The sequence below is a fragment of the Pseudorca crassidens genome, chromosome 16 (genome assembly GCF_039906515.1).
Source record: "Pseudorca crassidens isolate mPseCra1 chromosome 16, mPseCra1.hap1, whole genome shotgun sequence".
Lineage (NCBI taxonomy): Eukaryota > Metazoa > Chordata > Mammalia > Artiodactyla > Delphinidae > Pseudorca > Pseudorca crassidens.
The window spans coordinates 32,886,181-32,911,595 of NC_090311.1; the positions used below are offsets into that span (position 1 = coordinate 32,886,181).

At 41.3% G+C, this 25,415-nt stretch overlaps 1 protein-coding gene across 4 annotated transcripts in view; it reads right to left on the reverse strand.

Annotated features, from left to right (window-relative positions):
* Window positions 1–25,415, reverse strand: part of PLCE1 (phospholipase C epsilon 1) — a 318,708-nt gene that overhangs the window by 288,125 nt on the left and 5,168 nt on the right. Inside the window, exon 1 of one of the 4 annotated variants that reach the window (XM_067709946.1) lies at window positions 11,169–11,288. The exons of the other annotated variants lie outside the window; for them this stretch is intronic. The gene's annotated coding sequence lies outside the window, so the exon portion shown is untranslated. Of the gene's footprint in view, window positions 1–11,168; window positions 11,289–25,415 lie in introns of those variants that run through there. 4 annotated transcript variants of the gene reach the window in all.

Here is a 25,415-nt window from a genome sequence, read left to right on the forward strand (position 1 = left end):
TATACACTACCAAATGTAAAACAGATAGCTAGTGGGAAGCAGCTGCATAGCACAGGGAGATCAACTCGGTGCTTTGTGACCACCTAGAGGGGTGGGATAGGGAGGGTGGGAGGGAGGCACAAGAGGGCGGGGATATGGGGATATATGTATACATATAGCTGATTCACTTTGTTATACAGCAGAAACTAACACAACACTGTAAAGCAATTATACTCCAATAAAGATGTAAAAAAAAAAAAGTTAAAATGGTAAACTATACTAATTGATTTTCAAGTATTGAAAGAATTTTGCAAATTCATGGAAAATTAAAAAAACCTAGAGTAACCAAAATAATTTTTAAGGGGAGAACAAATTGGAGTACTTACACAACCTATTTTCAAGACTTCTACAAAGCTACAGTAAACTTGATGGTGTGCTGTCAGCATAAGGATAGAAATTTAGGTCAATGGAATAGAATAGAGTCTAGAAATATAACAACATATTCAGTCAATTGGCTTTTTAACAAAGGTGCAAAGGTAATTCAATGGGGAAAGGATAGTCAATAAATGGCCCTGGATCCAAATAGAAAAACAGTGAACATCAACCCCTACATCACAATACACAACAATTAATTCAGAATGATTTACAGTGCTAAACATAGAATCTAAAACTATAAAACTTCTAGAAGAAAACAGGAGAAATCTTCATGACCTTGGGATACAGAAACATTTCTTAGAACACAAAAAGCACTAACCATAAAAGGGAAAAAAAGGTAAAATGGACTTAATCAAAATTTAAAACTTCTACTCTTCAAAAAAAAAATACCATTAAGAAACAAAAAGGCAAGTCACAGATTGGGAGAAAATATTCACAATATATATATCCGAAAAGTTCTTGTATCCAGAATATATATTAAAAACTCAATAATAATCAGATAAGCCAATTTTTAAAAATGGGCAAAAGACTTGAATGGACACTCCACCAGATAATATAACGGGAACAGCCTATTAACAAATTGTGACAGATCAACAAAATTTCTGTATGGAAATAAAAAGTGAACCTCAATCCCTTCTTCACACCATACACAAAAGTTAACTCAACATGGATGACAGTCCTAAATATAAATGCTAAAATTATAAACTTTCTAAAAGTAAGCATAGGAGAAAATCTTTATAACCACTGGAATAAGCAGAAATTTCTTAGGCTGAACACAAAAGTACAACCACAAAAGAAAAACAATTGATAATGTGAACTGTATCACAATTTAAAATATCTGCTCTTCAAAAGGCAAGCCATAATATGGTAGAAAATATTTGTAATATAAATATCTAACAAGGGCTCTGCATCCGGAATACATAAAGATCTCCTGCAACTCAATAAAAAAAAGACAAGACAATCTTTAAAAATGGGCAAATATTTGAATAATCTCTTTTCAAAAGAAGAAATACAAGCACATGAAAAGATGTTCAACATCATCAGTCATCAGGGAAATACCAATTCAACTCTCAATGAGATAGCACTTTATGCCCACTAGGATGGCTGAAATTAAAAAAACTGACCATACCAAAGTTGGTAAGAATGTGGAGCAACTGCAATATTGTGGTGGGAATATAAAATGGTACAGTCACTTTGGAAAACGATTTGGCGTTTTCTTATAAAGTTAAATATTCATTTACCATATGACTTCCAAATTCCACTCATGGAAGAAAAATAAAAGCATGCATTCACAAACAGACTTGTATGCAAATGTTTATAGCAGCTTTATTCATAATAGCCTCAAACCGGGAACAACCCAAAAGTCTATTCACAGATAAATAACCTGAGATCTATTCATAGAATAGAATACTGCTCAGCAATTTTAAAAAATGATCTTCTGATTTTGTAACAAACCTAATCTCAAGATTTTGAGATTCAAAACATAAATCTCAAAAATATTAGGTTGTATGAAAGAAGCCAGGCACTGACTGATTCCATTTATTTGAAGTTCTAGACCAATGCTGTCCAATATAGTAGCCACTAGCCACATGTGGCTATTTAAGTGTAAGTAAAAAATTAATTTAAATTAAGTGGAATTAAAAATTCAGTTTCTCAGCTGCCACATTTCAAGTGCCACATTTCAACAGTCATATGTGACTGGTGGCAACTGTACAGGACAGCACAGATATAGAGAACATTTCCATCCTGCATAAAGTTCGGTAGGACAGTGCTGTTAGAAAACATGCAAAACTATGGTATTCAGGAGAATCAGATGAGTGGTCACTGGGGGTTGGTGGCAGGGTGGGAAGGAGTGGAAAGACTATAAAATGGCACAAAGGCACTTTCTGAGGATGGTGGAAATGTTCTCTATCTTGATTGGGGTGGTAGCTACCCAGGTGTATACTCATTCAACAGTATACATTACCCCACATCAGCGTTTCAAGCGGACCACAGGGCTCATTTCATTCCCACTTCGACTCTCAGCCAGGCACTTCTGAGCACTGAACAGCTTGCTCAACTGTACAATGTGATGCTGAGAGAGCACCAGGATAGTGGAAACATTCAATCTGAGTTTGTCTCCATTTGACCTTGCTAAGGCTTAGTGTCTATATCTGTAAAAAGGGCGGGGGGGGGGGAGTAAAAGTTTCTCATGTAATACTCACAATAATCCTACGAAGTAGAAATCTCTCAAAAAATAGTACCTTTTACTCTTATCATTATAAAAACTTCTGCAGAGTTTTCATATATAACTTCCTGATGTAGGACCATGTCTGTTTTCCTGTAAATCACCTCTGAGGACTATAATAATAGAGGCTCAATAAATATTTGCTCACTTACTGCTTTGTGTAGAATATTATTTGTACGTTAGCATGCGATGATTTTCCTTAACTCATCCAGTGCATGCAGCTAAATGATTCTTTAAGTTGTACAAGTTTACTGGGTGCTTAGCACATGTGCAAGGTAGTACATGACTTCACAGGAAGAGAAAGGCACAACCAATGCCTACAGGGAAATCATTTGTTATTACAGAGCTACAAGGAAAAAACTTAGGATATGAGCTATTATCATGAAATACTGAATGGTACAGTCCAGTCAGTTAAAAAGTGGGGGGATCACTCAACAGTGTGTACTAATTGTGCACCAGATAAAAAATGAAGATACAGATGGCAGAATTCAGAATGAACTCAAGTCACAAGTGAAGAATTCCTAGAAAATGTCAGTCTTTAAAAGAGGACTCTGCCCTGGGAAGCGAGGCCAGGGAGAAAACGGAGGAGAGAGGGAGAAAGGAGTCTTGACTTGGAGATGGGATGGAAAGTCATGGGTTGGCTGGCACATGGAGGCTACTGTGCCTTTGCTAAGCCTAACTGCAACAGAAGCAGTAGAACCATCCTGGACAATTCATTCTGGGGTTGGAAGTTCTCATACTAGGTCAAGGCAGCACATTTTTGGAAGCCGTGTAATGAAGAGGAAGAGGAAAGTGGGAAGGACCCGGAGCCACTTCCCTGAAGGCCTTGCTTTACCCAACTAATGCATCAAAAATATAATGGGCTTCCCCAAGCAGCCAACTGCCACCATTTAGCTGGGGTACCTAGAGCTCATGTTACAAGCAATTTTTAATTAACTGATAGTTAGGTAACATCAACACACCCATTCGCTAAATGTTTTTTTCAAACTGGTATTCTACAAGTCATTCCTCAATTAATGTAATTGTCTTTCCAAAGAATTAAAAATTCATGTGATGAAAACAAACTCACTCTGAATGAGATAAACATAATAGGACTCTTCTACTACCTAACACATTCTCATATTACAGCCTCTCAGTAAAACGATCCTGATTTAATCAAAATAAGATATGATTCAACTCCTACAAACTCTTTTCTTTGCGGCTGTGCTTCTTGCTCTCCCTCACTCCTGGGGTCCGTTGCATCTGATACCTAGCCTACATTTCATCATCACACTGAGTAAAACATTTTCCAGACGCAATAACTCTCCAGTTTCACAGACGTTCCCCCACAAAGCCCTAGCAGATGGAAAGCACTTTTTTTTTTTTAAATGCTTGGCTTTTTATTTGTTTATTTATTTATTTATTTATTTTTGGCTGTGTTGGGTCTTCATTTCTGTGCGAGGGCTTTCTCTAGTTGTGGCAAGCGGGGGCCACTCTTCATCACAGTGTGCGGGCCTCTCACTATCACGGCCTCTCTTGTTGCAGAGCACAGGCTCCAGACGCGCAGGCTCAGTAGTTGTGGCTCACAGGCCTGGTTGCTCCACGGCATGTGGGATCTTCCCAGACCAGGGCTCGAACCCGTGTCCCCTGCATTAGCAGGCAGATTCTCAACCACTGAGCCACCAGGGAAGCCCGGAAAGCACTTTTAAATCCACATACTTAATGCATAGGATAGCCATTTTCATTTTTATATTTGCATTATATTTAACACCAGCACCAATGAAGGTCTTCAGAGGTCCTCTGGTCAACAAACTTCACAATTATTCCTGTTCCTCATGGCTGCCCACCAATGACATCAAATTCTGGGTGGAAGTCCAAGCCAACAACTGACTCAAACAGTTGATATCATTCTAATGGCGCTTGTTTTCAGTAGAGTTAAAACTGCAAATAGAACACCTCATTAAAACTCAAAGTTCACTTTAGCTGTGCCTCTGATTTACCACTGAGAAGTCATCATCCAAAAGGGAGAAGCAATATCATTCATACTTTTTGCCTGATTGAAAAAAAGTGAAATGAACAAGTTTTCTGGGTTCTGCTGCTCTTGTTTTGTTGTTGTTTGTTTTTAATTTGTTTAATCTATAGGACAATACCTTGGCACTTTTGCTATTTTTCAGAGCAGTGTAACCCAAAGTACAGAGCTGTTTGCTGAGTCCACAATCCAAAGCAAGCAGGGCTGCTCTGACCTGCACTACCAGCCTTCCGGCCATTCCTGAGCCTCTGACAAGGGTGGAGGGGGAGTGGGGTGGGTATTCAGGGAGGCTGAGGGATGTGCAGGTGGAGGCAAGGAGCCCTGACATGGCCAATCGCAGTATCTGGATGGTGTGGGCTCCTCAGCAGATCAGCTGTGTCACATGACACAGGTAGTACTATACCTGGTAAGGTGTAGTTCATTTTTGTTATCATTATGTCATTATTTCAAGTATCAGTTGTGATTTTTATGATGAATGCCAGGGATAAGAAAACAAAGCAGGCTTTGGCAAGAATGTTGTACCACTTTCTACATTAATGAACAAATAACACGTTATATTTTTCCAATTATAAAAGTAATACACATTTACTGTAGAAAATTTGGAAAAAGTCTGATAAGTATATAAAGTAGAAAAGGTAAGATCATTAAGTAAGTCCTAATTTTGTTATAACTTCTTTCCAGTTTTTCCTCCATGAACACAGATCTTTCACGGAACTGAAATTATACTGTTTATACCATTTTTATCCTGCTTCTCTTGTTTAATATTATATTGTCTAAAAGAATAACTTTGGGACATAATGAAATCTATATAAACATTAGCAATCTCTTTCCCAACAATCTAAATCTTATTATAAAAAGGAGAAGATCAGGAAAAATCACATTCTGTGCCTCCCTGAAATCATGCATCATCTCACCTGTTTGATATATTTGTAAACACTGCCCCATTCTTGGAGTACAACAACTTCCAAATTGCTCAATCTTTCTTCCAAGGGCTGGCCAACCAAAGGGTAGGATTCATCCATTCACTTATTCAACAAATATTTTCTGAACACCTACTGTGTGCCAGATGCTATGCTAGGCACTGAGTACAGATGGTCCATAAGATTACCAGGTCTAATTGAAATTTATTAAAGGGATATTTGCTAGGTTTAAGTGACATATTAAACTAGGCCAAATGGAGCCAGGTTTGAGGGTGATCTGATCAAAACTAGCCTTTCCAGTTCACCAGTTTGACACCCACCTCAGCCAGGGTGGTCTAGCTCCTGTTCCCTGAACCTGCCTTTTTTTTTTTTTTAATTAATTTAGTAATTTATTTATTTTTGGCTGCATTGGGTCTTCATTGCTGCGCACGGACTTTCTCTAGTTACAGCGAGTGGGGGCTACTCTTCATTGCGGTGCACGGGCTTCTCATTGTGGTGGCTTCTCTTGTCGCAGAGCATGGGCTCTAGGAGCACAAGTTTCATTAGTTGTGGCTGGCGGGCTCAGTAGTTGTGGCTCGCAGGCTCTAGAGCGCAGGCTCATAGTTGTGGCGCACGGGCTTAGTTGCTCCGTGGCATGTGGGATCTTCCCGGACCAGGGCTTGAACCCGTGTCCCCTGCATTGGCAGGAGGATTCTTAACCACTGCACCACCTGGGAAATCCCTGAACCTGCCTTTCACCTGACTTTCTGTGTCTTGCTCACCACTCCTGAGAACCCCTACCTTCCTTTCTGCAGAGCCACATTCTATTCAGGAAGCTTTTCTGAACAGTGACTACGAGCCTCACTCTCAAACTGTTGCTGCACCAACCATCCAGAACCATCCATTCTGTAGACAACCTTAACTGCCCTTGCTCCCTAGTGGGGTGGTGGTAGGTATCCGGGACAGGCACCAGAGCCTCATTTTCTTTATTATTTCCCTCAGCTATGTACTACATGCATCACTACTAATCACCTAACCATTCCTCTCAGGAACTTCTCCAAATGAATCCCATCTCTGAAAGGATCTTTCAGGAAAAACATTCTACCCTCTCAATTGCCGTAGGGTGTGTGTGTGTGTATGTGTGTGTGTGTGTGTGTGTGTGTATATATATATATATATATATATATATATATCTCCTTAAGAAAACATAACTACTTTACTTGGGTCACCTCACCACCCTTATGCCACATCAAGACCTGAGATCTTCCACACAAGGCACCAATCTGAGCACCTTGTGTATAATCTTATTCAGTCTTCACGGCAACTGCGGTGAGGTACATGCTACGACCACAATTTCCAGTTTAGAGAAAAGAAAACTGAAGTTTAGAGAGATTAAGCAACTTGCCCAGAGTTATTCAGTTAGCCACTGGTGAAGTATTCAAATCCACGCAGCTACTTCCCCATAGCAAGCTTTTTCTGCCCTGGAGAATATTCTTCCTCACATGTTCTTCCCATGAGGCTGAAACCAGTAATTCTCACACTTTCATCGGCATCAGAATCACACAGGGGACTTGGTAAAAACACGCTTGCTTGGGTGCTGGTCAAGAGATTCTGGTTCAGGAAGGAGGGGGAGATCTGCATTTTAACAGGCACTCCCCCACCAACCAAGTGATTCTGGAGCCAGCTGTCTTCAGACTACACTGAGAGATATGGTTTTAAACACTAGGAGAATAAACCCATCAGGGGAGAGGCTTTTGGAAAATGGCATTCGTTTTTTCATTACCCATGATCCATCAGGGCTTTTTAAAAAAAATTTTTTAACTAAAAATATTTTTAAAAAATTTTTATTTTGAAAATGACTCTACTACCCAAAGCAATCTACAGATTCAATGCAATCCCTGTGAAACTACCACTGGCATTTTTCACAGAACTAGAACAAAAAATCTCACAATTTGTATGGAAACACAAAAGACCCCGAATAGCCAAAGCAATTTTGAGAACGAAAAATGGAGCTGGAGGAATCAGGCTTCCTGACTTCAGACTATACTACAAAGCTACAGTAATCAAGACAGTATGGTACTGGCACAAAAACAGAAATATAGATCAATGGAACAGGATAGAAAGCCCAGAGATAAACCCACGCACATATGGTCACCTTATCTTTGACAAAGGAGGCAGAAATGTACAGTGGAGAAAGGACAGCCTATTCAATAAGTGGTGCTGGGAAAACTGGACAGCTACATGTAAAAGTATGAGATTAGATCACTCCCTAACACCATACACAAAAATAAGCTCAAAATGGATTAAAGACCTAAATGTAAGGCCAGAAACTATCAAACTCTTAGAGGAAAACATAGGCAGAACACTCTATGACATAAATCACAGCAAGATCCTTTTTGACCCACCTCCTAGAGAAATGGAAATAAAAACAAAAGTAAACAAATGGGACCTAATGAAACTTAAAAGCTTTTGCGCAGCAAAGGAAACCATAAAGAAGACCAAAAGACAACCCTCAGAATGGGAGAAAATATTTGCAAATGAAGCAACTGACAAAGGATTAATCTCCAAAATATATAAGCAGCTCATGCAGCTTAATAACAAAAGAACAAACAACCCAATCCAAAAATGGGCAGAAGACCTAAATAGACATTTCTCCAAAGAAGATATACAGAGTGCCAACAAACACATGAAAGAATGCTCAACATCACTAATCATGAGAGAAATGCAAATCAAAACTACAATGAGATATCATCTCACACCAGTCAGAATGGCCATCATCAAAAAATCTAGAAACAATAAATGCTGGAGAGGGTGTGGAGAAAAGGGAACCCTCTTACACTGTTGGTGGGAATGTAAATTGATACAGCCACTGTGGAGAACAGTATGGAGGTTCCTTAAAAAGCTACAAATAGAACTACCATATGACCCAGCAATCCCACTACTGGGCATATACCCTGAGAAAACCATAATTCAAAAAGAGTCATGTACCAAAATGTTCATTGCAGCTCTATTTACAATAGCCCAGAGATGGAAACAACCGAAGTGTCCATCATCGGATGAATGGATAAAGAAGATGTGGCACATATATACAATGGAGTATTACTCAGCCATAAAAAGAGACGAAATTGAGCTATTTGTAATGAGGTGGATAGACCTAGAGTCTGTCATACAGAGTGAAGTAAGTCAGAAAGAGAGAGACAAATACCGTATGCTAACACATATATATGGAATTTAAGGGAAAAAAAATGTCATGAAAAACCTAGGGGTGAAACAGGAATAAAGACACAGACTTACTAGAGAATGGACTTGAGGCTATGGGGAGGGGGAAGGGTAAACGGTGACAAAGCAATAAAGAGGCATGGACATGTATACACTACCGAACGTAAGGTAGATAGCTAGTGGGAAGCAGCCGCATAGCACAGGGAGATCAGCTCGGTGCTGTGTGACCACCTGGAGGGGTGGGATAGGGAGGGTGGGAGGGAGGGTGACGCAAGCGGGAAGAGATATGGGAACATATGTATATATATAACTGATTCATTTTGTTGTGAAGCTGAAACTAACATACCATTGTAAAGCAATTATGCTCCAATAAAGATGTTTAAAAAAAAAAATTTATTTTGTATTAGAGTATAGGTGATTTACAATGTTGTAAATGCTATACAGGTGTACAGCAAAGTCAATCAGTTATACATATACATATATCTATTCTTTTTCAGATTCTTTTCCCATATAGGTTACTACAGAATATTGAGTAACGTTCCCTGTGCTACACAGTGGGTCTTTGTTGATTATCTATTTTATATACAGCAGTGTGTATATATTAATCCCAAACTCCTAATTTATCCCTCCCCCCAACCTTTCCCCTTTGGTAACCATAAATTTGTTTTCTATGTCTGTGAGTCCATCAGGGCTTTTTAAAAAGTGGCAGGACTTATCGTTGAATAGGTACAGACTGTCACCTTGGAATGATGAAATAGTTCTGGAGACGGATGGTAGTGATGGCGGCACTACAACGTGGATATACTTAATGCCACTGAACTGCACACTTAAAAATGGTTAAAACGGTAAATCTCATGTTATATTTTACCACAATAAAAAAATGGCAGGATACCCAACTCTCAGCTGTCTTGTAGAAGGTGTCTCTGACACCCTTTCCTGCTGATGTGGAAAGAGGTGAGGTTTACTCCTGAGGGATGGATTCCTTGGGAAAGGGACAACTGAGAGTAAAAGGTGGAGAAAGTTGGCCCTCTGGTGGCCCCTCCCCAGCTTCGGGCTGGCTGTGACACTCAAAGTCCGGGAGACAGTTCCCAGCACTCTTAAGCACACCTCATCCCCTGCCCGCCCGCAGTCTGTCCCTGACATACTCATGAGTGTCCCTGGACAGAGTAAAGAGGGAAGAGAGGAGCTCAAGGGACGTTGGGGAAAGAGCCTGCTTCAGGGCTCCAGGGCCAGCTCCACCCTGGGACCCTCAGCATGTCACCGCACCTCCCTCGGGCGTCACCTGGCCTGTTCCTTCTCACCTTTCAGATTTCAGCTCAGATGTCATTTCCTCAGAAAGGCTTTCCCTGCCCTAAGGCAGCCCCTCCTCCCCTCCCACTCATCATTTTCTGTAATACTACCCTGCCTGATGTTTACCATCACTGGAAATTCTATTTACTACTTATTTGTACACTGGTTACTTGTTGGCATTGCCTGATTAGAACCAGAACTTCCTGACAGCTGGGAATGTGCTGGTTTTGTTCACTGCCATATTCTCTTGCTGGAGATATAATAGGAACTCAATGAATATTTGTAGAATAAATAGATTAATCAGGCTTATTTGTTTCACTGTGTATAATCTGTTCCTTCTACCTCCCAAGGTGATTTGTAGGAAAGGTCAAATGAGATCAGGTGTGCCAAGGTGCTTTAGAAGGAAAGACTCCACACAAGGTGGGGTTATCATGCATTGGGGTAGGAGGGAAGGCAGCTCATGAAGCCCTGAGCACCTCAAGGGGTCTCCTCCACGACCCTGCACAGTAGGTGCCCCCCCCTCTTCTCCACTCCTCCTAGACAGAGACTTGTCTGGAATCTAAAAATGATGATGCTCCACCCTGCAGACCATCCAAACACAATGCAACCCAATTATTTATTACAAGGCCAGGCCTCTCAGTGAGTTTTCTCACTAGCGGGGCTCAAATAACAAGATGCTACTTAGGAAGGCAGAGATATGCCAGGAGGGCAAACCTAGAAGAAGAACCACAAAGATGCTCCCTGACCTAAGTCAGTGGGGTTCAACAAGCCTGAACTGAGTGTCCAGCATATTCCAGATCCTGAGAGGTGACGGAGACTATCACAGTGGAGTGGGGGACACAGATACCGAATTGAAAACTCAAAGTCAATGAGGTGAATCTGGCATGGGGGGAGTCAGGGAAGGCTTTGTAGAGTGACTGACACCTAAACTGAATTTAAAGGACAGAGGAAAGAGGGATGGGTAAGAGTAGGCAGCCCAAGGTGAGGCACAGAATGGAGAGACCATGTGTCGTGTTTAGGGAGCTCCAAGTAGTAAATGCATTGGGTGTTTATTGCTGGAGTGTCTGGTGTGCCAGGGGACAAGTGGGGGCAAAGGGGCTGTGAGATGTACCTGGAAAGGTGGGTGGCGGCCACTCTCCCACAGGCAGCAGATCAAAGCTGTTTCAGACACATGCCCTTGGAGGTCTTGAAGAGATGAGCCTGCTCATTGGTCCAGTAGCCCAGAGGGCCGGTCTGGCTTGGCTGGGAGTAGAAAAAGGCGAAATGCAAAAAATCAACCAGACTTCGCTGTACTGCGAGCAGGGAGGGCTTGACTTGGGAGGGGCTCGGCTTGGAGAACTGGAGAGAGATTCCAAGTTAAATTTTTTCCCAGCCAGACTTGTCGCACGTGCTGGAGGACTTAGGCTGCCTATGTCATGGATTCAGGGTTGCCTGTGGAGCCCTGCTCTCGGCTGTCTCGCACAGGGACAGTGCAGCTTCCTAACAGCCTGGCAGAGCTTCGCAGCTGCTGTCAGGGCTAAACAGCGGGAAGAGGGGAAAGAATAACCAGTGTGACTCCCTGCATTTGATCTGAGCCAAAGTGGAATCTCCTCTGAGCCCTGAGTAAAGGCAGCAGAAAGGAAGAGAAGGAAAATTAGGGCCCTGGTATTTTGCATAAAATGTACATGGCCCAAATTTGCTCACGAGAAGTGATATGATTCAGAGAGAGCATCAAAGACAGGAAAACCAGAGAGAGAAGGGATGGGTGGGAGAGAGAGAGAGAGAGAATGGCTGTGTTGTGATAAAGCAGGTACAGGAAAGTGTTCCCCCTTCCTTTCCTTTCCCAGTGATCCTTACACTCAAGAAATCTCATGCATTCAAGAAAAAAAGGAAAAATGTACCAGTGTCTCGCTGGGGGATATATTTACAGGGGCTCCCAGTGAGAATTAAAAACTTTGTATATTAATTTTGATGATATTTGTAAAAAGAAAAATGTTCTCAAACCCAACCCACCCCTCCCCAAATCAATCACTCCAACTTTGGCTTGGACCTGGGGACAGAGGTGAAAGTCCCCATCTCATTAGCATACACTCACCTTTTCCCTTTCCCCGCACTACTTCCAGCTCCTCCAGCTTAAGGCAGAGAGGATCCTGGCAAGGTTGAACACAACAAGTGGCTGAGCCTGAAACAAACTCCCTCCCATAAGGTCAACAGCATATTAGTAGTTGATCCCTTGGGGGATGGTGGGACTGGAGCACCAAGGGGCAATAGACTACACCTCAATCATCCACCCGTGTTTCTATACTACAAAACCCAGACAAAGAGCTCAGCCTCTCTCATCTACTTCTGCATCCCCACAACGAAATAAGGTCTCCTTCCTCTAAGCCACCACGGCATGTGGCAACCTTAAGAAGCAGCATTTTCTGCCTGTCCGCTTCCTTACATGCTTCTCCTTGCCCCTGGTAGCCTGCCAACTCCTGGCTTACTATTGCCAGTGTATCCCAGTTTCTGCTGGGCAGTCATTGCAAGCAGTACCTACACATTGCAAGCAGTAAATATCTGTAGAATGGACAGATGCAAAAGCTGGAAACAAGATATAGTGCCTGCTAGAGAATGGACTTGAGGACACGGGGAGGGGGAAGGGTAAGCTGGGACAAAGTGAGAGTGGCATGGACATACACACACTACCAAATGTAAAACCAATAGCTAGTGGGAAGCAGCCGCATAGCACAGGGAGATCAGCTCGCTGCTTTGTGACCACCTAGAGGGGTGGGATAGAGAGGGAGGGAGACGCAAGAGGGAAGAGATATGGGGATATATGTATATGTATAGCTGATTCACTTTGTTATAAAGCAGAAACTAACACACCATTGTAAAGCAATTATACTCCAATAAAGATGTTAAAAAAAAAGATATAGTGCATCAATAAGGGAATGATTAAATAAAACATAGCACATTCATACCCAGGAAAACAGATCTTTTTGTGTTTGTTTTTATGACTTAGATACATTTACCTAGAAAGAGTTCCAGAGTATATTGTTTCATTTTTTAAGATAATTGAAGAACCAAACACGTTAGGAGATCACTTATATAATACAAAACAAAACCACACACACAAAACCAAAAGTATATCTTTATGTGTATGTGTGTGTACAACTGTATAAATGCATAGAGAAACGTTTGTAAGAGCACCTGTCCAACTAGAGACGGTGATTACTTCTGAAAAAGAAAAAGGAGAACTGGAGATGAATTATGGGGGCTTTTACTTTATCGGGAGTGTTTACATTCTTTACAACCAAGAATGTATTCACGTATCGTGTAATTAAAAATAAATCAAGGGGCTTCCCTGGTGGCGCAGTGGTTGAGAGTCCGCCTGCCAATGCAGGGGACACGGGTTTGTGCCCCGGTCCAGGAAGATCCCACATGCCGCGGAGCGGCTGGGCCCATGAGCCATGGCTGCTGAGCCTGTGCGTCCAGAGCCTGTGCTCCGCAACGGGAGAGGCCACAACAGAGGCCCGCGTAAAGCAAAAAAGCAAAAAAAAAAAAAATCAAAAATATAATTTTTGAAAGTCTTAAATTATTACATGAGATTTTTCATCCTGTGAAAGTTTGTTTTAATCCATTAAAGAGCCTGTGGAAGGCAGCAGAACTAGCTCCCACTTGGGCAAGGGATTGTTTATCTTGCTTATCTCCAGTTAGAGCCAACAATGCTAATGATCTGAATAGCACTGGCCACTCCTTGGCCATCCCATCCCCTCCCACTCACGGCTTCAACTATCACCTCTATGTGGATGACTCCCAAATGCCTCTTTCCAGACACAGCCACTCCCACGAGCTACAGTCCTGACTTTCCAACTTCCTGTTGGATACAGCCAACACCCCATGTACAAAACCAGACTACTGTCCTCCCTTCTCTCCCTAATTCAATTCTTCTGCCTACCTTCTTCCTTCCTCTTAACTGGCACCTCCTTCTTCCCAGGAACTCAGAAAGGAAACTTCCCAGTTATCACTAGTCCTCTTAATCCACACACCCAGCTAGTTATCTGTCCTTTTCTGGTGATTTTTCTAAAAAATTTTTCCCAGCTGTTAGCCACTGACACCACCCCAGATCAGACCCTTTCCATCCATCACCTGGACTAGTGGAATCGCCTTCTAAATGGTCTCCTTATAAATTGGGAGACTGGGACTGATATATACACATTACTATATGTAAAATAGATAACTAATAAGGACCTACTGTACAGCACAGGGAACTCTACTCAATATTCTGTAATGACCTATATGGGAGATGAATCTAAAAAGAAAGTGGATATATGTATATGTATAACTGATTCACTTTACTGTACACCTGAAACTAACACAACATTGTAAATCAACTATAATAAAAATTTATAAATAAATGGTCTCCTTGCCCCTGACTGACTGCTTTGATCCTTCTGCTAGATGCCCAACTTCCCACTTGGTGAAGGCCCAACATTCCAGCCTGTTGAGGTCATTTTGAGCTTCCATTCCATCACCCTATTGTATTAGCTATTTTCCCAACTTTGAGTCATCTGCAAATTTGGGAAATAAGGCTTTTTGCCTTCATCCAAGTATCTGACAAAAATGTTAAACTGGGCTGAACCAAAGAAGCCTCTGGACTATAGATCTCTTTCCCAGGGAACCCAGAGCTTATCACTGGAGGAAAGAAAGTAACTTCAAAAAAAAATTAGTGTCAGACACTTTTCATATACCATCTCATTTATACCTTAAAATAATTCTGGGTAGCAAGTACTGTTATCTTAATTTAGAGGTATAAAACTGAAGTTGAGAATCATTAGGTAACTTGTTAAAAGCCTATAGCTATTAAGTGGCAGAGTTTTGATTTGTACCACAAGTTTGTGTTGGTTCCACAGCTCATGGTTTTTCTACCACACAGTTGGAACTTTTCATGAATCCTTGCCTTCTAATAGATAGAGCACACACTTCTTAAACTGCATCGAGGGACTTTCACATTCTAGCTTCAAACCTACCTTTGTAACAGTAAAGACTATACCATTTGTCAAACACAGTAATGTTTTACATTCTTTATTTCATTTAATCTGTGTCAAACCTATGAGATAGGTACCATAATTATGTCCTTTTTACAGATTCAGAAGCTGATGCATAGATTAAAAATAGCTTAATCTGTAAATTAAAAATTAACTCAAAATAAAATTTTAAAAAATAGCTTCATTAAGGTTACCCAGAGAGTAAACAGCAAAGCTGGATTTCAAACTGGGGTCTGCCTGACTAGAGAGATACTTAGGAGGGAGAATGGACAGGAAGTTCAATTCATACAGTCAATGAACATGTATTTATGGAGCACTTGCGTCACAGGCTCAATATTGTGCTGAGGCTGGAGATCACAGAAACGAACTACGCCCCTGGCTTCATGGAGCGTATACTTTATTGGGAAAGACAGACACAGAAATAGAAGGTAGCAGAGTGAGGCGAATACTGGGAGGAAGAAGCTCAGAAGGGTTAGTCTCAGAGGGCTGAGGTTTCCGGGCTTGGTAAGTGAGTCTACAAAGGTTCTATTCACTGTGATGGGGAACACGGGAGAAACAGGTTTGGGAAAAGATTGAGTTTAATTTGAGACATGAGTTTTGAGGAGATGTCTCACAAGCAGCTGGATATGCAGGTCTGGAGCTCAGGAGTGAGGCATGGACCATGGAAAGATCTGGAATCATGGATGAAACAACTCATGGAGATGGATTTACTCTAAGGATCCACAATATGTACCCGGGACGAACAAGGAAAATGAAGACCTCAAAGGAGATGCTGCTCACCTGGCCGACTACTGCACTCCCATGAACAGCCTTCTGCGGATGGCTTCTCCTCTTCCCAAGCAGAACAACTTTCCATCCCTTCCATCAAGCCACACCCAGCTTCCTCCAAGCCCTCGCTCTGCTCCAGAAAACTCCAGCCCAGAGCTCCCGCTCCTAGACTCAAGCCATTTAACAGCTGGCCAGGGACTCAGCCATTTCTTGGTAAGGATATTGAAAATTTCAGGTATTTGTGCCCTGTCTCCCTGATTGGACTGAAAGCTCTCTGATGGCAAATCCTGGGTATAACATTAAGAAGGCAGTCAACATCCTCTTTACAGAACCAACCAATAGTACTCAGTTTCCAAAAGCGTAATGAAGCAATAGCAAAGCATTTATGTGGGCTAGTTACTCCAGATGAACCTAAATGCCTTCCTCAACACAACAGCAAGCACGTCCTGGGCACTCTCCCAAGCTTACCCCTGAGCCTCTGCACTGAACAGAGCTGGTCAAGGTGAGCATTCCCTGCCTCTCCTTGTGCCTTCTAATCTATTCCTATTCCCAAGAGCCCTTGCTTCCAGAATTCTTCAAGTTGAAAAGAAATTTCTTCATGACAGAAGAAACGAGGATGAAAATGTTTTACTTCAGAAAACACCAAGTAGCAGCAATAGAAGCCTCTTTCCCATGAGTCAAGTCACAGAGTTTTAACCAAGATCCTTTAACAAAATATTGTCTAATTTTACAATTTATAAATGATTCCTCATTTGTGATGTTTTATACTATCCTTCTATAAATAAGCAAATGTCTGAAATACTGAGAAAGGGAGACAGTAACATCTTGTTTCACAAATTACAGAGATTGTCAGATTCTCACTTGCATCATCACCTGGCTCAGGTAAGCTCAGGTGGGCAGTAGCCATGGGGATCTTGCTCACCAGTGTCCCCCATCAGCTGGCATAGTGCCTGACTCATGGGAGTGACTCAGAAGGACTGCTGAATGTATGAATGTTGAATGGATGAGACAGAAAAAACAAGGAGACAGGGAATGAGGGGCGACACGGAAGCAGCAAGAGTACAAAGAAAGCTGAGGCAAAGAAACAACCAGCCACCTCCTTACATCTTAGGCTCAGATTCTCCGCAACTTCTCCACAAAGACACCCACACAGTAGCTAAATCTTTGGGTCAGTTTCTCAGTCCTATAGCTGTCAAATGCACACTTACAGTACTGGCCATTTAATATTTTTAAGTTTTGTAACCGTTTTCTCTCTTCCTTTCTATATGCCTTAGGAACACTTGTGTTTTTTTTAACCTTTCACCTAAACTAAGACTTGACATTGAATTTGACTCCTACTAGACTCTAAGCTTGTCTTTCAGGTTTGCTGCTTTGTTACTTAACATCCCATATCAGTCCAGAAAAGGAGACAAAAGTCCACATTCAGTGTCTGGAACTGTAAGGAACAGTGCCTAACCCTCTAACGGTAGTTCCAATTCTGCCTATCTTATGAGGATTGCAAAGAAACAAGAGTGTCCCAGTTAATAAATAAATACATACATACATACATACACACACACATAAATAAATAAAGGCACTACATTTTCACTTCACAGGAAGAGCCCCAAGTAACCAATCTACGCTTACTCTCTCCCCTCTACCCTCTGCACTTCATCTCCCTTACTCTCTTCACTCTACAGTTTGCACTTCTCTCCCTTACTCTCTCCCCCTCTACCGTCTGCACTTCGTCTCCCATACTCTCTCCACTCTACAGTTTGCACTTGTCTCCCGTATTCTCTCCCCCTCTACCGTCTGCACTTCTTCTCCCTTACTCTCTCCACTCTACAGTTTGCACTTGTCTCCCTTACTCTCTCCCCCTCTACCGTCTGCACTTCTTCTCCCTTACTCTCTCCCCCTCTATCATCTGCACTTCTTCTTCCTTACTCTCTCCCCCTCTACCATCTGCACTTTGTCTCCCTTACTCTCTCCACTCTACAGTTTGCACTTCGTCTCCCTTACTCTCTCCCCCTCTACCATCTGCACTTTGTCTCCCTTACTCTCTCCACTCTACAGTTTGCACTTCGTCTCCCTTACTCTCTCCACTCTACAGTTTGCACTTCGTCTCCCTTGCTCTCTCCACTCTACAGTTTGCACTTCGTCTCCCTTACTCTCTCCACTCTACAGTTCGCACTTCGTCTCCCTTACTCTATTCCCCAGGAACAGTATCTCCAGCTCCTCACCACATCTGAAGCTGCCCCTGTCACTCTTAGGAAAGCACAGGCAGTCTCCAGGAATTCAATCTATGCACACTCAGGAGCAGCAAGCTAATTTTAATATCAGTCTTTGATGACCATGGCCAAAATAAAGTCAACTTAAAAAAAAAAAAAACCAAGGAAGTAAAATCTAAATGGATTCTAGATTGATTTCTACCTTATAGAGAGAATTCATTAACACAATGATAATACTCTGCCACAGGAAGATTGAAAACATGGTTTAATGATGGGAAACTTGTTAACGTGATATAATAAACCAGTAGGTCAAATGTGAAAAAAGGCACACAATCATCTCAAAGATTACCTTTTTGACTTTTGATAAATTCAACTCCCTTTCATTAAAAACAAACAAACAAAAACTATGAATATAAAACTCCTTCCAGGGCTTCCCTGGTGGCGCAGTGGTTGAGAGTCCGCCTGCCGATGCAGGGGACACGGGTTCGTGCCCTGGTCCAGGAAGATCCCACGTGCCGCAGAGCGGCTGAGCCCGTGAGCCATGGCCCCTGAGCCTGCGCGACCGGAGCCTGTGCTCCGCAACGGGAGAGGCCACAACAGTGAGAGGTCCGCGTACCGGGAAAAAAAAAAAAAAAAAAAAAAAAATTCCTTCCACAAAGTGATTTAAACAATTTTAAACCAAAAGCCAACATCATACTCACAAGTGCATATGAAAAGCATTTCCAATAAAATCAGGAATAAATTTGAAAGGTCTATTATCCTCCTCTTAGTTATCAATATTCGAATTTCTGATTTAAAAGAGAAATAATCATTATTTGCAGACGATACAATTCTCTACCTAGAGAGCTCAGGAGAATCAGCTAAAAAATTAAGTTGATTAAATAAAAACCTAAAACATATTTAAAAAATAAGTAAGAAGTATATGATTTACATGAAGACTACTACAAAACTTCACTAAGAGATATAAAAACATTTGAGTAAATTAATAAACATAACAGTATGGAAAGACTACAGTAAACATAATAATTTTTCCTAAATTAATATATATTAATATAATTATATATAATGTATATATTATATATAATAATATATAATAAATCTATATTATATATATTATATATAATATATTATAATATATAATAAATATATATATTTATTATAATCCCGATCAGGATATAAATAGATGTTTGAGATTTTGACAAAGTGTTTCAAAATTTAATTTATAAGAATAAGCAAGGGGCTTCCCTGGTGGCGCAGTGGTTGAGAGTCCGCCTGCCGATTCAGGGGACACGGGTTCGTGCCCCGGTCTGGGAAGATCCCACATGCCGCGGAGCGGCTGGGCCCGTGAGCCATGGCCGCTGAGCCTGCGCGTCCGGAGCCCGTTGCTCTGCCACGGGAGAGGCTACAACAGTGAGAGGCCCACGTAACCGCAAAAAAAAAAAAAAAAAAAAGAATAAGCAAGGAAAAATAAGGAAAGTTTTAATAATTATAATTAGAGAGAGCGTGCTCTGTGTGATACTAATATATGTTATAAGGCTAAAATAACTAAAACAGTGTGGTATTCATTCAAGAATTTACAAATAGATATCTTAGGCCTAAAATTGACTTTAGAATATACAAAATCAGATTAGGAATTGTCTAGGATTATCCAAAAAGTATATTATTTAAGGAAATTATATAAGGAATATAAATATATACATGAGGAAATAAATACATTTTGAAGGAAAATGAAGTATTTAGAAAACAGATTAGGTCTTCAACTCATAATATGTACAAAAAAAAAAAACTAACTTCAAATGAAAAGTTCATTGTAACTAAAAGCCTAAAAAGCTAAAAAACACAGTTAATCACAGAAAGTAGATAAAGAATACAAATTTAAAAGCTGTGTAAGTAATCACCAGGGAGGACACAGACCTATCTGGCATGTGGAAATTAAAATTTTCTGTACATTAAGGAACATGATAAACATTTCAAAAATGATATTTCATTAATATTTATATAGAGTATCCCATAGTAGGATAAACGTAATTCACTTGATTATGATTAACAAAGTCAGGTGAAAAGTTATAAAATGTGAAAGCATGATCTCAATTTGGGAAAAAACAAACAGAAGAAAAAAAACTAGAAAGTCATGAACCAAATATTGGACTTCTTTATTGTGCCTTTCTGTTTCCCAAATTATCCAAAATTAACTTGTATTATTTTAGAATCAGGAAAAAATGCTAGTTGAGAAAAACAGCATCAAATAACAATGATATAGTCTTAATTCATTAAGAAGTCTCAAATAAAAAAAAGACAAATGGACAAAGAAAGTGATTAAATAATTAACCGGGAGAGCACACTGATGAGATATCAATGTTTTATTGTTTCCAGTAATCAAAGAAATGCACATTCCAACTATGAAGTACCAAGTCCGGTATCTCTTATTGACATACCACTGGAAAGACTACTCTAGCACATCATTAGTTGAAGTGCAAATTGTTGCAACCTTTTTGGAGAGCATTTTGACAGTACATATTTCAAGCCTTTAAAAAAGTTCTTCACTTTTAGTAATTTCAGTTCTAGGACTCTGTGCTAAAGAAAGAATTACAGATCTAGGCAATGGAGAGTTAGAAAAAATTGGGGATCAACAACTAAATGCCCAACAAGAGGGGAATGGGTAAGCCCCTCCACAGTACCACATGACAGAATGAGACCCAAACACTGAAACCAAGGTTTGGAAACCTGTAATGGAGTGGAAACATCTTTTTTTTCTTTTTTCTTTTTCTTTTTTTTTTGTGGTACGTGGGCCTCTCACTGTTGTGGCCTCTCCCATTGCGGAGCACAGGCTCCGGACGCGCAGGCTCAGCGGCCATGGCTCACGGGCCCAGCCGCTCCGTGGCACGTGGGATCTTCCCGGACCAGGGCACGAACCCATGTCCCCTGCATCGGCAGGCAGACTCTCAACCACTGCGCCACCAGGGAAGCCCTGGAGTGGGAATATCTTAATGATGGAATGTTAGGCAAAGAATGCAGGACTGAAAATTGTGTATTATGTATCTATACTATGGACTTAATTTTGTTTGAAACAAACAAACCTCCCAGTTCTGCTGCTCCCCAGCCAGGCGGCTTTGGTCAAATCTTTGAGTCCCTGAGACCAATTTCTTCAACTCTAAAAGTGAGAAGGGAGGACTTCCCTGGCAGTCCAGTGGTTAAGACTCCATGCTTCCCAACTTAAGTGTCCATCGACAGATGAATGGGTAAAGAAGATGTGGCACATATATACAATGGAATGTTACTCAGCCATAAAAAGAAACAAAACTGAGTTATGTGTAGTGAGGTGGATGGACCTAGAGTCTGTCACACAGAGTGAAGTAAGTCAGAAAGAGAAAAACAAATACTGTATGCTAACACATATATATGGAATCTAAAAAAAAAAATGGTTATGAAGAACCTCGGGGCAGGACAGGAATAAAGACGCAGACGTAGAGAATGGACTTGAGGACATGGGGAGTGGGAAGGGTAAGGGGAGGGGGAAGGGTAAGCTGGGACAAAGTGAGAGAGTGGCATGTACATATATACTACCAAGTGCAAAGTGGATAGCTAGTGGGAAGCAGCCGCATAACACAGGGAGATCAGCTCGGTCCTTTGTGATTACCTAGAGGGGTGGGAGGGAGACACAAGAGGGAAGAGATATGGGGATACATGTATATGTATAGCTGATTCACTTTGTTATAAAGCAGAAACTAACACAGCATTGTAAAGCAATTATACCCCAATAAAGATGTTAAAAAAAAGAAAAAAGAAAAAAATAAAAAATAAATAAAAAAAAAAAAAGATGTTAAAAAAAGACTCTGTGCTTCCACTGCAGGGGGCATGGGTTTGATCCCTGCTCAGAGAACTAAGATCTCACATGCCGCAGGGCGTGGCCAAAAAAAAAAAAGAAAACAAAAAAAACCAAGTAAAAGTGAGAGGTGAACATTTGGATCCCTCAATTTTCACTGTTGCATGACACAGCATGTAATAAAAAAGTAATAAACAAATCATAAACAGATGCATAACGTCTGCATTAATAATTAAAAGATAGAATATTAGTTGTTAAATTTTTGAATTAAAAATTCTTTTTTAATTTTTTATTGAAGTATAGTTGATTTACAATATTGTGTTAGTTTCAGATGTACAACGCAGTTGACTCAATATTGTTACAGATTATACACCATACAAAGTTATTGTAAAATACTGACTATATTCCCTGTGCTGTACATTACATCCCTGTGACTTATTTATCTTATAACTGATAGTTTGTACCTCTTAATCACCTTCACCTATTTCGCTCCAACCCCTACCCATCTCCCGTGTGGTAGCCACTAGTTTGTTCTCTGTATCTGTGAGTCTGTTTCTGTTTTGTTATATTTATTCATCTGTTTTTAGATTTCACATATAAGTGATAACATACAGTATTTGCCTAAAAATTCTTTACTTTTAAACTAATAACTTAAACAAGTGACATATTTTAGACCTTACTGCTTAGATAGTGATAATTCATTAGAAATAGGCCGCATGGCTAGAAATAAGCATGCTCTCTGATCCTCTGTAACTAATTTGATATGGGCTTGCCCGCCTGAGTCAGGAACACACTTCACCTGTTGTCAGCCATCCCGTGACTTGGCACTAGTGAGGCCCTCAGTCAGCAAAGGGTAGTTAGTCAAAATCCTAGATCTGAGAGATGCCCCAGAAGAACCTGCAAGGCTGTCTGACTACTGTTGCACTGAGAGCGCAGGAATCATTTTTTGGAGTTCTTTTTACAAATTTATGTAGTTTCTGCACATAGCTCAAGAAGTTCTTGCCATCCCCTCAGATTCAAATAATATTTGAGCATATTTCTTTCACAACTGCCTGGAGCTTTACCAATCCCTCCCACTGTGAATTTTAGGACCCTGCTGGAGGCACGATGAAAGAATAACCAGGCTGAGTTAGGGACTAATTAGCCTGCTGAGCAGCAGAGAAGTGAATCTGAGTTTGCTCAGACCACAGCAGTTACCAAAACTGCAGACTGAATGAGGCTCACGCTCTATCCTGTCATCCAAATTCATTCTACCTTTGGGGGGAAAAAGGAATATAATTTCACGCCAAAAGCATTTAACTTCTGTGAATTTTATCCACCTCCCTGAGATTGACAAACCAGACTATCAGAGAATGCTTCAGTTCCTCCAGGCAAACAGATCATAGGTGAAAATATGTTCATCAATGAAATCTGAGTTCGTGTTGTTAATAATAACAAATGAATTGAAACTTTCTTTAGAAATGACAGTAACTTGAACTAACTCCAGTGATATCCAAATTAAACTGTGTTATATGATATTTTAATCCCAGATGTGTCTAGTAAGCACTTGGTCACATGTGTTTTTCCCAATGATTTTTTTTCCATTCTCTAGATTTTCCATAGTCAGTGATATTATATAGTTTAAACCTAAAATAAAGTCATCAAAACAGAGTCTTTCCTTGCTTCTGCCTCTTTCCTAATTCTGAATATAGCAGCATTACTGTTTAATTATTAAAATGTAGCTGTTCCTACAAAGCAATAAAATTCATAAATGCTAACCGCATTTTGTTATAGCTTTGAACTTGTGTGCACGTGTAATCAGCTCTTCTGAAGGAGATGTCCCAGTATTTTTATAAACGGAGCACATTTCACTGGGGCCACCACACAGCAGACCACTCAACGGAGTCAGCAGCAATGCCATCACTATGCAGATAATGGTACTGGCCAGCACTGCTCGACCAATAACCCAGTCAAGCACAGCCACCCTGTTTATGTTTATTTTGTTTTGTTTTCTTAAGCCTTAAGGGTAGAGGGGAAAGGATGCAAGAGTATTAAGTCTGCCTTATAGACTCAACGTCGTGAAGAAGAAGCAGGGAGGAGACTGGGGTTCCACTCTGTCCCTCTCGTCCCAGGCCCCACAGATGGCGGGCAGGGGAGGAAAGAACAAATGTCCTGCAGCTCCTGAGAGCAGAGGGGACCCTCTTCCTTGCAGAGGCAGAGAGACATCAGAGACCTTGGGGAGGTGCGGCTGTGCACCCATGAGAAGCAGCCTTGTGTCACTGCACCTGAAGTCACCTGTGGTCAGGGACAATGGACATTTCAGTGGCAACCAGGCAGAGAGAGGAGTAACGGAGTAAGATCCCCAGCTGCACCGGGGGAGAGCACCACGGGAGAGCAGAACCCCGTGAAGAGATGATGCTAGATTCTCCTTCCGCCATTCCACTGGGAGACTCAGCCAGAATAAAAATGAGCCTAAGAGCCAGGATTTGTTGAATCCTAATTGTATATCAGGCGCTGTTCTAGGCCCTTTACACGAACGATCTCATTTATTAGGTGCTACCATTACCCCTCCCATTTAGTGAATGAGGACCCATTTAGTTTAGGCCTCAGCAGGACAAGTATTTTGCACGAGGTCACACAGATGCATATAAACAGTGGAGCCAGGTAAACAAATCCAAGCAACCAGGCTCCAGATCCCCAACTTGTAAAAGGCAATTAGAGAAACTACAGCGAGTTCTATTTCCTGCACATCCAAGTCTTTGGGTGAAAGGTCATACACAGTGTGCCTTAACTTGGGGTCTAGGTTTTCTCAAACTTCTCTCTGTCTCTCTAGCAACAGAAGTGCCCTTTCATGCCAAATCTAAGGCAGGACCTCACTGTATAAATAAAATGAGTAAGAGCGGGCTGCTCATCAGAAGCGGGTTGAAGGGCTGAGATCTTCATCTGCCTGCATCTCCCTCACCTGACAGAGGCCCCGACACCCCGGGAGCACAGCTGGAAAATCAGTATCACTCTGAATTGTGAGCTTGAGAGACAAAAGCAGCACAGCTAGAAAGCCAACAACAGCCAGCTAAACCAAAGGAAAAGGAAGAAATAACCACCAGCCACCCTCCCAGCAGTCACAGAGGTACCTCACCATCCGGGCCCCGACACAAATCATCTCAAGTTTGAGCATTTGAAGGGCCAGAAGGAGGTGGAATTCAGGGCTGGAGCAGAGAGTCAGGAATGAGGCAAATCCAATAAACAGGCAGAGGTGGGAAGCGGAGCCAACAGGGCGCCGGGGCCAGCGGTCTGTGGTGAGTGAGCAGAGCTGCTGTAGGCACAGAGGTGGGAACCCGAGAGGGAGGCCAGCACAGGAACTGCTCCCAGAACCAGCGTCCTCCAGCTTCAAGCTGTCCACACATATTATATGAGATAGAAATGGCAAAAGTTTACCAAGTACTCTGATACACATGTTTCTTTTTTCTTTTCTTTTCTTTTTTTTTTTTTTTTTGGTGTATGGGGACTACATCACCCTCCTTCTTGCCTATTCAAAAACTGCTTTTTCCTTCTTTACAGTAACATACCACTCA